Source organism: Rattus rattus, chromosome 4 (assembly GCF_011064425.1).
Source record: "Rattus rattus isolate New Zealand chromosome 4, Rrattus_CSIRO_v1, whole genome shotgun sequence".
Classification (NCBI taxonomy): domain Eukaryota; kingdom Metazoa; phylum Chordata; class Mammalia; order Rodentia; family Muridae; genus Rattus; species Rattus rattus.
This window is the reverse complement of record NC_046157.1, coordinates 92,474,834-92,487,066: the sequence shown is the minus strand read 5'-3', so window position 1 is coordinate 92,487,066 and position 12,233 is coordinate 92,474,834. Positions and strand designations below refer to the sequence as shown.

At 39.7% G+C, this 12,233-nt stretch overlaps 1 pseudogene; it reads right to left on the bottom strand.

Moving 5' to 3' along the window:
• Positions 1–11,446: 11,446 nt before the first annotated feature.
• Positions 11,447–12,142, bottom strand: LOC116898083 (annotated as a pseudogene).
• Positions 12,143–12,233: the final 91 nt, after the last annotated feature.

Below are 12,233 nucleotides of genomic sequence, written 5' to 3'. Positions count from 1 at the left end.
CAGAGAAAGAATACTAAAAGCAGTAAAGGAAAAAGGTCAAGTAACATATAGAGGCAGACCTATCAGAATCACACTGGACTTCTCACCAGAGATTATGAAAGCCAGAAGATCCTGGACAGATGTCATACAGACCATAAGAGAACACAAATGCCAGCCCAGGTTACTGTATCCAACAAAATTCTCAATTAACATAGATGGAGAAACCAAGATATTCCATTACAAAACCAAATTTACAAAATATCTTACAAATCCAGCCCTACAAAGAATAATAAATGGGAAAGCCCAACATAAGGAGGCAAGCTATACCATAGAAAAACCAAGAAACTAATCGTCGTGGCAAAAAACAAAGGGAAGAAAAGCACACAAACATAATCTCACATCCAAATACGAATATAAAAGGAAGCAACAATCACTATTCCTTAATATCTTTCATTATCAATGGACTCAACTCACCAATAAAAAGACATAGATTAAGAAACTGAATACACAATGAAGACCCTGCATTCTGCTGCCTACAGGAAACATACCTCAGAGACAAAGACAGATACTACCTCAGAGTGAAAGGCTGGAAAACAACTTTCCAAGCAAATAGTCTGAAGAAGCAAGCTGGAGTAGCCACTCTTATATTGAATAAAACCAATTTTCAACTAAAAGTCGTCAAAAAAGATAAGGAAAGACACTTCATATTCATCAAAGGAAAAATCCACCAGGATGAACTCTCAATCCTAAATATCTATGCCCCAAATACAAGGGCACCTACATATGTAAAAGAAACCTTACTAAAGCTCAAAACACACATTGCACCTCACACAATGATAGTAGGAGATTTCAACACCCCACTCTCATCAGTGGACAGATCATGGAAACAGAAATTAAACAGAGAGGTAGACAGACTAAGAGAAGTCATGAACCAAATGGAGTTAAAAGATATTTATAGAACATTTTATCCTAAAAAAAAAGGATATGCCTTCTTCTCACCACCTCATGGTACTTTCTCCAAAATTGACCATGTAATTGGTTATAAAACAGGCCTCAATAGATACAGAAAGATAAAAGTAATCCCATGAATCCTATCAGACCACCACGGGCTAAAGCTGGTCTTCAACAACAACAAGTAAAGAACGACCACATATACATGCCAGTTGAACAATGCTCTACTCAATAATAACCTGGTTAAGGAAGAAATAATGAAAGAAATTAAAGACTTCTTAGAATTTAATGAAAATGAAGGTAAAACATATCCAAAGTTATGGGACACAATGAAAACCATGCTAAGAGGAAGACTCATACCTCGGAGTGCCTGCACAAAGAAACAGGAGAGAGCATATATCAGCAGCTTGATAGCACACCTAAAAGCTCTATAACAAAAAGAAGCAAATATACCCAGGAGGAGTAGAAGGCAGGAAATAATCAAACTCAGAGCTGAAATCAACCAAGTAGAAACAAAAAGGACCATACAAACCATCAACAGAACCAAAATTTGGTTCTTTGAGAAAATCAACAAGATAGATAAACCCATAGCCAGACTAATGAGAGGACACAGAGAGTGTGTCCAAATTAACAAAATCAGAAATGAAAAGGGAGACATAACTACAGAATGAGAGAAAATTCAAAAAATCATCAGATCCTGCTACAAAAGCCTATATTCAACAAAACATGAAAATCTGCAGGAAATGGACAATTTCCTGGACAGATACCAGGTACTGAAGTTAAATCAGGAACAGGGAAACCATTTAAACAACCCTATAACTATTAAGGAAATAGAAGCAGTCATTAAAGGTCTCCCAACCAAAAAGAGCCCAGGGCCAGACAGATTCAGTGCAGAATTCTCTCAGACCTTCATAGAAGACCTCATCGCTTCTCGTCCTTTTGGCTAAGATCAAGTGAAGACCTCATACCAATACTATCCAAACTCTTCCACAAAATTTAAACAGACAGAGGGCTACTGAATTCCTTCTATGAAGCCACAATTACTCTTATACCTAAACCACACAAGGACCCAAAAAAGAAAGAGAACTTCAGACCAATTTTCCTTATAAATATCGATGCAAAAATACTCAGTAGAATTCTTACAAACCGAATCCTAGAGCACATCAAAACAATCATCAACCAGGATCGAGTAGGCTTCATTCCAGGCATTCACGGATGGTTTAATATACAGAAAACCATCAACATAATCCATTGTAGAAACAAACTGAAAGAACAAAACCACATGATCATTTCATTAGATGCTGAGAAAGCATTTGACAAAATTCAACACCCCTTCATGATAAAAGTCCTGGAAAGAATAGAAATTCAAGGCCCATACCTAAACAGAGTAAAAGCCATATACAGCAACCTAGTAGCTAACATTAAACTAAATGGAGGGAAACTTGAAGCAATCCCACTAAAATCAGGGACTAGAAAAGGCTGCCCCCTCTCTCCCTACTTTTTCAATATAGTTCCTGAAGTTCTAGCCAGAGCAATCAGACAACAAAAGAAGGTTAAAGGGATACAGATTGGAAAAGAAGAAGTAAAAATATCACTGTTTGCAGATGATATGATAGTATATTTAAGTGATCCCAAAAGTTCCACCAGTGAACAACTAAACCTGGTAAACACCTTCAAGAAAGTTGGTGGGTATAAAATTAACTCAAATAAATCAGTAGCCTTCCTCTACAGAAAAGAGAAACAAGCCGAGAAAGAAATTAGGGAAACAACAACCTTCATAATAGTCCCAAATATTATAAAATGCCTTGCTGTGACTTTAACCAATCAAGTGAAAGATCTGTATGAGAAGAACTTCAAGCCTCTGAAGAAAGAAATTGAAGATCTCAGAATATGGAAAGATCTCCCATGCTCATGGATTGGCAGGATTAATATAGTAAAAATGGCCATTTTACCAAAAGCAATCTACAGATTTAATGCAATCCCCATCAAAATACCAATCCAATTCTTCAGAGAGTTAGACAGAACTATTTGCAAATTCATCTGAAATAACAAGAAACCCAGGATAGCTAAAACTATCCTCAACAATAAAAGGACTTCTGTGGAAATCACTATCCCTGAACTCAAGGAGTATTACAGATCAATAGTGATAAAAACTGCCTGGTATTGGTACAGAAACAGACAGATAGACCAGTGGAATAGAATTGAAGACCCAGAAATGAACCCACACACCTATGGTCACTTGATTTTTGACAAAGGAGCCAAAACCATCCAATGGAAAAACGATAGCATTTTCTGCAAATGGTGCTGGTTCAGTTGGAGGTCAGAATGTAGAAGAATGCAGATCGATCCATGCTTATCACCCTGTACAAAGCTTAAGTCCAAGTGGATCAAGAACCTCCACATCAAACCAGATACACTCAAACTAATAGAAGAACAAGTGGGGAAGAATCTCAAACAAATGGGCACTGGAGAAAATTTCCTGAACAAAACATCAGTCGCTTATGCTCTAACATCAAGAATTGATAATTGGGATCTCATAAAAGTACAAAGCTTCTGTAAGGCAAAGGAAAATCTTGTTAGGACAAAATGGCAACCAACAGGTTGGGGAAAGATCTTTAACAATCCTACAACTGATAGAGGGCTTATATCCAAAATATACAAAGAACTCAAGAAGTTAGGCCTCAGGGAGACAAATAACCCTATTAAAAAATGGGGTTTAGCATCCAATGGAAAAAAGATAGCATTTTCAGCAAATGGTGCTGGTTCAACTGGAGGTCAACATGTAGAAGAATGCAGATCGATCCATGCTTATCACCCTGTACAAAGCTTAAGTCCAAGTGGATCAAGGACCTCCACATCAAACCAGACACACTCAAACTAATAGAAGAAAAACTAGGGAAGCATCTGGAACACATGGGCACTGGAAAAAATTTCCTGAACAAAACACCAATGGCTTATGCTCTAAGATCAAGAATCGACAAATGGGATCTCATAAAACTACAAAGCTTCTGTAAGGCAAAGGACACTGTGGTCAGGACAAAACGGCAACCAACAGATTGGGAAAAGATCTTTACCAATCCTACAACAGATAGAGGCCTTATATCCAAAATATACAAAGAACTCAAAAAGTTAGACCGCAGGGAGACAAATAACCCTATTAAAAATGGGGTTCAGAGCTAAACAAAGAATTCACAGCTGAGGAATGCCGAATGGCTGAGAAACACCTAAAGAAATGTTCAACATCTTTAGTCATCAGGGAAATGCAAATCAAAACAACCCTGAGATTTCACCTCACACCAGTGAGAATGGCTAAGATCAAAAACTCAGGTGACAGCAAATGCTGGCGAGGATGTGGAGAAAGAGGAACATTCCTCCATTGTTGGTGGGATTGCAGACTGGTACAACCATTCTGGAAATCAGTCTGGAGGTTCCTCAGAAAATTGGACATTAAACTGCCTGAGGATCCAGCTATACCTCTCTTGGGCATATACCCAAAAGATGCCCCAACATATAAAAAAGACACGTGCTCCACTATGTTCATCGCAGCCTTATTTATAATAGCCAGAAGCTGGAAAGAACCCAGATGCCCTTCAACAGAGGAATGGATACAGAAAATGTGGTACATCTACACAATGGAATATTACTCAGCTATCAAAAAACAACGAGTTTATGAAATTAGGGCAAATGGTTGAACTGGAAAATATCATCCTGAGTGAGCTAACCCAATCACAGAAAGACATACATGGTATGCACTCACTGATAAGTGGCTATTAGCCCAAATGCTTGAATTACCCTAGTTGCCTAGAACAAATGAAACTCAAGACGGATGATCAAAATGTGAAGGCTTCACTCCTTCTTTAAAAGGGGAACAAGAATACCCTTGGCAGGGAAGAGAGAGGCAAAGATTAAAACAGAGACTGAAGGAACACCCATTCAGAGCCTGCCCCACATGTGGCCCATACATATAGAGCCACCCAATTAGACAAGATGGATGAAGCAAAGAAGTGCAGACCGGCAGGAGCCGGATGTAGATAGATCCTGAGAGACACAGCCAGAATACAGCAAATACAGAGGCGAATGCCAGCAGCAAACCACTGAACTGAGAACGGGACCCCCGTTGAAGGAATCAGAGAAAGAACTGGAAGAGCTTGAAGGGGCTTGAGACCCCATATGTACAACAATGCCAAGCAACCAGAGCTTCCAGGGACTAAGCCACTACCTAAAGACTATACATTGACTGACCCTTGACTCTGACCTCATAGGTAGCAATGAATATCCTAGTAAGAGCACCAGTGGAAGGGGAAGCCCTGGGTCCTGCTAAGACTGAACCCCCCAGTGAACTAGACTGTCGGGGGGAGGGCGGCAATGGGGGGAGGGTGGGGAGGGGAACACCCATAAGGAAGGGTGGGAGGAAGGGATGTTTGCCTGGAAACCAGGAAAGGGAATAACACTAAATGTACATAAGAAATACTCAAGTTAATAAAATAAATAAATAAATAAATAAATAAATAAATAAATAAATAAATAAATAAAATGGGGTTTAGAACTAAACAAAGAATTTACAGCTGAGTAATACTGAATGGCTGAGAAACACCTTAAGAAATGTTCAATATCTTTAGTCATAACGGAAATGCAAATCAAAACAACCCTGAGATTTCACCTCATACCAGTGAGAATGGCTTAGATCAAAAACTCAGGTGACAGCAAATGCTGGGGAGGATGTGAAGAAAGAGGAACACTCCTCCATTGTCGGTGGTATTGCAGACTGGTACAATCATTCTAGAAATCAGTCTGGAGGTTCTTCAGAAAATTGGACATTGAGTTACCTGAGGACCCAGCTATATCGCTCTTGAGCATATACCCAAAAGATGCCCCAACATATTACAGAGACACATGCGGCACTATGTTCATCGCAGCCTTATTTATAATAGCCAGAAGCTGGAAAGAACCCAGATGCCCTTCAACAGAGGAATGGATACAGAAAACGTGGTACATCTATACAATGGAATATTACTCAGCTATCAAAAACAATGACTTCATGAAATTCGTAGGCAAATGGTTGGAACTGGAAAATATCATCCTGAGTGAGGTAACCCAATCACAGAAAAACACACATGGTATGTACTCATTGATAAATGGCTATTAGCCCAAATGCTCGAATTACCCAAGATGCACAGACCACATAAACTCAAGAAGGATGACCTAAATGTAGATGCTTCATTACTTTAAAAGGGGAACAAGAATACCCTTAGGAGGGTATAGGGAGGCAAAGTATAGAACAGAGACAAAAGGAACGCCCATTTGAAGCCCGCCCCACATGTGGCCCATACATATACAGCCATCAAACTAGATAAGATGGATGAAGCAAAGAAGTGCAGGTTGACAGGAACCGGATATATAGCTCTCCTGAAAGACACAGCCAGAACACAGCAAATACATAGGTGAATGGCAGCAGCAAACCACTGAACTGAGAAAGAGACCCCCTTTGAAGAAATCTTAGAAAGTACTGAAAGAGCTTCAAGGTGCTTGAGACCCCATATGAACAACAATGCCAAGCAACCAGAGCTTCCAGGACTAAGCCACTACCCAAAGACTATATAGGGACTGATCCTGGGCTCCATCCTCATAGGTAGCAATGAATAGCCCAGTAAGATCACCAGTGGAAGGGGAAGCCCTTGGTTCTGCCAAGACTGAACCCTCAGTAATAGTGATTTTTGCCGGGAGGGTGGTAATCGGGGGAGGATTGGGAGGGGTATACCCATAGAGAAAGGGAGGGGAGGGGTTACGTGGATGTTGGCGGGAAACCAGGAATGAGAATAACAATCAAAATGTAAATAAGAAATACTCGATTTAATAAAAATGAACAAAAAAACTTCCTTTTTTAAACAACAAAGTCCGTGATGTTCTTTTCTTAAAAACAAAAGTTTCCATATGTGTCAGCAAGGTTCAGCAGGGGGCAAACACTGAGGGAGCCCAGGAGGGTCCCATATACTTCACCTTGAACTGTGAGTTAAAATAAACCCCTTCTGTCTCAAGTTGCTTTTGTCAGGGAGTGTTATAAAAGCAAGAGAAAAGTCACCTAGAAAGCTTGTAAATTAATGGTTACAAAATCAGTTGTGCTTGATTTAGTGGAACTGATACTTTCAAAACTTTCCATAAAATCTATATTTCCCCATTCCTAAAATTGATAATAGGAGAAATCCATCCATCCATATATATGCTTACACACACATTTATACACACAGAGATGTATAATGGTGATGGTCACTGTTATAACACTTGCATAGATTATGATGGCAGTCAGGAAACAAGGCACTTCTTCAAAGGATCACCTCTCTTCTTTTAGTTGATAGGCTTCCAACGCACCAGCTGCAGACTGAATGTTTAAACATGTGAGCCTAGTGAGGATGTTTTGCAGTCAAACCATACAACTATGTTGTGATCGGTCTTGCTCATGGCCTTATATCCAAGACTGTGTCAATGCTTTAGTTGCCTCATTCTGTCCATGACATGATAGATGCTGCCTTCTCTTAAACTGCAGTCCTCTTAAGCTGTCAGCACTCCATGTGTCTATCTCCTGCTCTTCCCTTACTGTTCAATCTCAGTTTTTTCCTTTCCTCTTATCTTGTTGCTTTCTTTCCCCAACAGAATGTCACCCTAGAACTAGAACTTAGAATGACATAATGTGATACAATAAAGATATGAATTAAATGAGTGACTCAAATAATCCAAAGCATACCAGAAGATAAGAATCATGTTATTAGTAATATGGAGACCTCGAAACCTTGAGATTCTTTTACACAATCTGAGGGTTCAACTTTGTTAATGTACCTTTGATCCCAGGTGCTAAGGGATAAAATGAAAAAAATACTTCATCCCTTTATTCCCATGGACAGGGACTTACTAAGCTTATTCCACTTATATGTGCCTTCTCCTTTCTTTCCTTTTTTTTCTTTTCTTTTTTTCCTGAGAAATTATTATGTGACCCCAGCTATATAGAAGTAAGAAACAGATAGACAATGAAAACATTTGTGATTAGCTATTTTTAAAACAAGTCTGGTGTACTATTTATTATCTTACCATTTATTAAAGGTAAAGAAAAATTTGAACAGTGCAATGATGCATCTTTCTACATCATGGTGTATTTCTTGGTTGAATGTTTGGTGCTAGAGTATGTCTACTAGAACATCTTCTGAGCTCTCCAGGGATGACTAGAATTTTCATTTATAATCTTCACAATGGAAAATTATTTTGCATACATAATCTATGAATACATAAAAGAAAACAACACTGGTCTGCTAAGGGTAACCAGAAATTGTCCAAATTTCCATATAAGCACAAGCCAAATATTTTCAAGAGAAATTCAAGTCAATATCTCACTCAGCATTTAAAAAATTTAATTACATCTATCTATCTATCTATCTATCTATCTATCTATCTATCTATCTCTCTCTCTCTATCTATCTATCTATCCATCTATCTAGCTATTTATCTAGCTATCTATCTATCTATGCATGCATTCATTTTGGGGGCCATACATGTATACTTATCTTGTACCTAGATTTCAGAGGATAGTCTGTGAAACCCTTTACTCTCCTGTCAATGTGAGCCTTGGGTTTGAACTCAGGTTTTCAGGCTTGACAGAAAACACCAATACTTGCTGAACCATTTCCCTAGCCCTCTGCTTAAAACCATAGCTGCAGTGAAGCCCTGTGATACAACAGAGGTGAGCATTGCCAAAGACACCTTTGGCTTATTACTTGTTTTATTTTAAATTTCCTTTTGTTGGATGGATATTTAGAAATATTTTATCGCTGCCAAATTATTCTGAGATCTTCATTTAGTTACGCTATCCACATATGGGGCCAGAAATCTGCAGGTTGAGAACTGTAGTTTGATCCACTCTTTCAATCTTGTTTTGAATTAATTAAGTTCTTAAAAAACCATTAAATCTACATGACTATTTTTGAGTATAAAGAGAAGAGTCAAGGAAATGGACAAAAGAGATTAAAATGTTGAGAAAAGTAGAGAAGATTGGAGAGATTTCTCTAGAACAGTATGTCTTCCTGTCCTCAGGGAGCTTTTTAGGAGATGAAGATGATGCCTGTGAAGACAGACAGGGCTTCTGTGGACATGCTGTTCTTGGGATGAGTGGGGGAAGGGTATGATGCATCAGCAGGCCCTTCTTGAACCATAAAAACTGTAGATACATCACAATTAGAGGAAAGTCCACATCCCTCAGTGGGTGTCAGGTGAGGGACTCACCATTTAAAGATTCCTGTTTTATTTTTCTTATTCTTGGGACTCCAATTTTGTGACATTTATCTCATATTCATTTTGATTTCTTTAACTAGCTTCCATTTGGGTGATATGAAAGTGTCTTGACAGTCTCCTTGTTTTTATAAAAATGACCATTTGTTTGCCAAAGTCTTAAGTTCTTGCTTTCATCATGTCTCAGAAATGGTAGTAGGAAAAAGATGAAGAGGTGGGGTGAAATTACCTTAGGTATACAGGCTAAATAAAATACATTTCAGTATGTAGTCCTAACAGAGCCCCATTTTATTTTAAGCGTCTTTAATGAATAAATGCTGAGATATACGCATAGCTGCAACAGAGCAAATCACTTGGAATCCAAAACTCCATCATGATTCTCCCCTTCCTTGATATCTTTTCTTATTGGTACTTCCAGAGAAGGAGAGAGTGTTACTTTTGTGCATTTAGTAAGGTTTGCTCACTCAGCTGTAAGCTGAAGACTAGGATAAAGAATTTCTGTCTTAAATCAGACATTAACTATAAAACAACAAACAAGGACAACAACAAAATGTGTAGCATAGAAGTCTTGGAAGGGGCAATTATTTCATCTTCATTATTTCTTCCTGTCATAAGTAACCCAACCTGTTAGCATATGTTTGACAGGCGTGGCACTGAAATATGTCTATTAGAAACACTAAAAAGCCAGATGTAGGTCCAAACAATAGCATTTATATCAGGTGTCAAGAATATGACTTGCTTTATTATTTACAACTGACCTAGCAAATACAAACTCAATGTTCAATATTATTCTTACCTTGTTTTTATTATTAGAACTGTAGAGGAAAGATGATCCCAAAAATTTAGCACCAATGATGTGGAACTGTACAACTGTCTTCTTGACTCTAGTTTGAACCTCAAAGTCAGGTTACCATTTTGTGTTTTCACATGATACTCATTCTCCATACTAGAGTTTTGTTCCTCATAACACAACACAACTCTTTTTTTTTCATCTTTATTAAATTGGGTATTTATTTACATTTCCTTTTTTCTTTAATGATTTATTTACTTATTATATATAAGAACACTATAGCTGTCTTCAGACACACCCGAAGAGGGCATCAGATCTCATTACAGATGGTAGTGAGCCACCACGTGCTTGCTGGGATTTGAACTCAGGACCTCTGGAAGAGCAGTCAGTGCTCTTAACCACTGAGCCATCTCTCCAGGCCTAAGCCTGCCTTTTATCAGCCTTATAGTTGATTGGTATCAAACTTTTTTTTGAGATAGTCTCTATTTAGCCATGGGTGGCCTCCAATTCAGAAATTGGCCTGCCTCTGCCTGGCTTGGCCTCAAACTTTCAATCCTACCTCAGCCTCCTGAGGTGCTGGCATTCTAAGCATTATCATATTGGCTTGCCCTGGTTTTTTTTTTTTTTTTTTTTTTTTTTTTTTTTTTTGGCATGATTATGAAGACCTAAGGCCCATCTTATTCAGTCTTGCTGTTTAACCCCCACATCCCTCCTCCAGGGTAGAGGTCAGGAACTCTGAGGATTTTCTGACCCACAGGCCCTACAACTTTCCTCACAGTTTCTGTATGCTGCCAGGGAGGGACCTGCTGGCCTTAAGCATGGTTTATGATGCTTTACCATTGACTCGCACAGTTCTGGTCTTCTGTGGCACACAGCTCCTAGTCAGCCAGGTGTGGTACCACTTGAGGGGCAGAGGCCAGAGAACTGCTGCAAGATCAAGACCAGCCTGTGCTTCAGTGAGAACCTGACTCAAAATCCACTTGCTCCCAATCCCCTTCACCCCCTGTGGCAGGCCTGTGTGCCTCACATGTCAGTCTAAGCCCTGGCTCACATGTCAGTCTTAGCTTGCATGTCTCTGTGTGCTTATTTATGATTTAAATGATGATGAAGCTGCCAGAGAATTAACTTTCCTCAGCAAACATACTGCAAGCAAAGGGACAGAGAGACACCCAAATCCAGGTGCTCTTAGCTATCTGCAGTGCTGGCCCACCCAGCCCTAGCCCCAACTAGGTTTGAGGCACAGTTGTAGGCCTTTATAAAGAGTCTCTGTTATCTACAGGGAGCACCCTGCAGACAAAATTTTATTCTTTATAGAAACAAAGTCACTGCCCAGCACCTCACTTGTCTTTATCCATAGCACAAAAATGGCTGCTCCTTCCAGGGGGCGACAGCAGTCCTGGGGGGTCCAACAGAGATGAAGAACTTGCTGGAAGGCCTTAGTTCTGGTTCCCAGAGTCAGCTGTCATCCTCCTCCTCCTCAGACTCTCCCTCAGATTCTTGGGCAGGTCATCGGCCATCTGCTGGAATCTCCCTGAATGGGCATCCCACATGTATTTGATGGTCACTTTGAATTCATACCCAAACAGCTTCAGGACAGGGGCCTGCTCTGGGGTCAGCATGTCACCCTCCTTGCATACTTCATAGTCAGACAGCAGGGTCACCACACCTTTCTTGAGGGCAGTAGGCAGACCCAGTTGCCTCAGCTGTGGCTCCATGGAATGAGGGAACTGTTTCAGCGGACTCCCAGATCCAGGCTCACAGTTAAGTTCCTTTGTTCCCCTCAAGCAAAAATCCATTTCGTATACTTTGTGAACTAAAGTCATTCACCTCCTCCTTCGTGCGGTTGGTAAAAAGGAGCCCAACTTCATCTCTCAACTCTTGCTGACCTGATGTAGGTTGTCTTTGTATTCATCAGAAGGGCTTCAACCCAAGGCCACCATCATCACCTTGTTTTTGCTAAAGAACATCCGGCTGTGCTTCCAGGCAATTCCGGATGTCCTTCAGCTTGCTGTTCCTCATGTTGGCCACAGAGAAGATGAAAAGGTACTTGTAGGTGTCCACACATTTCCGGCTCTTCTATCAGGTTCTCTTCAGTTCCAAGCCTTTCTTGGCAGTTTTTGTTAAAGAAACTTTCTTGTCTCCCTTGGATTTGGGTATCGCTAAAGCCTCTTATTTACATTTCAAATGTTATTCCCTTTTCCTGATTTGCATGCCAACATCCCCTTAGCCCAACAATACGTAA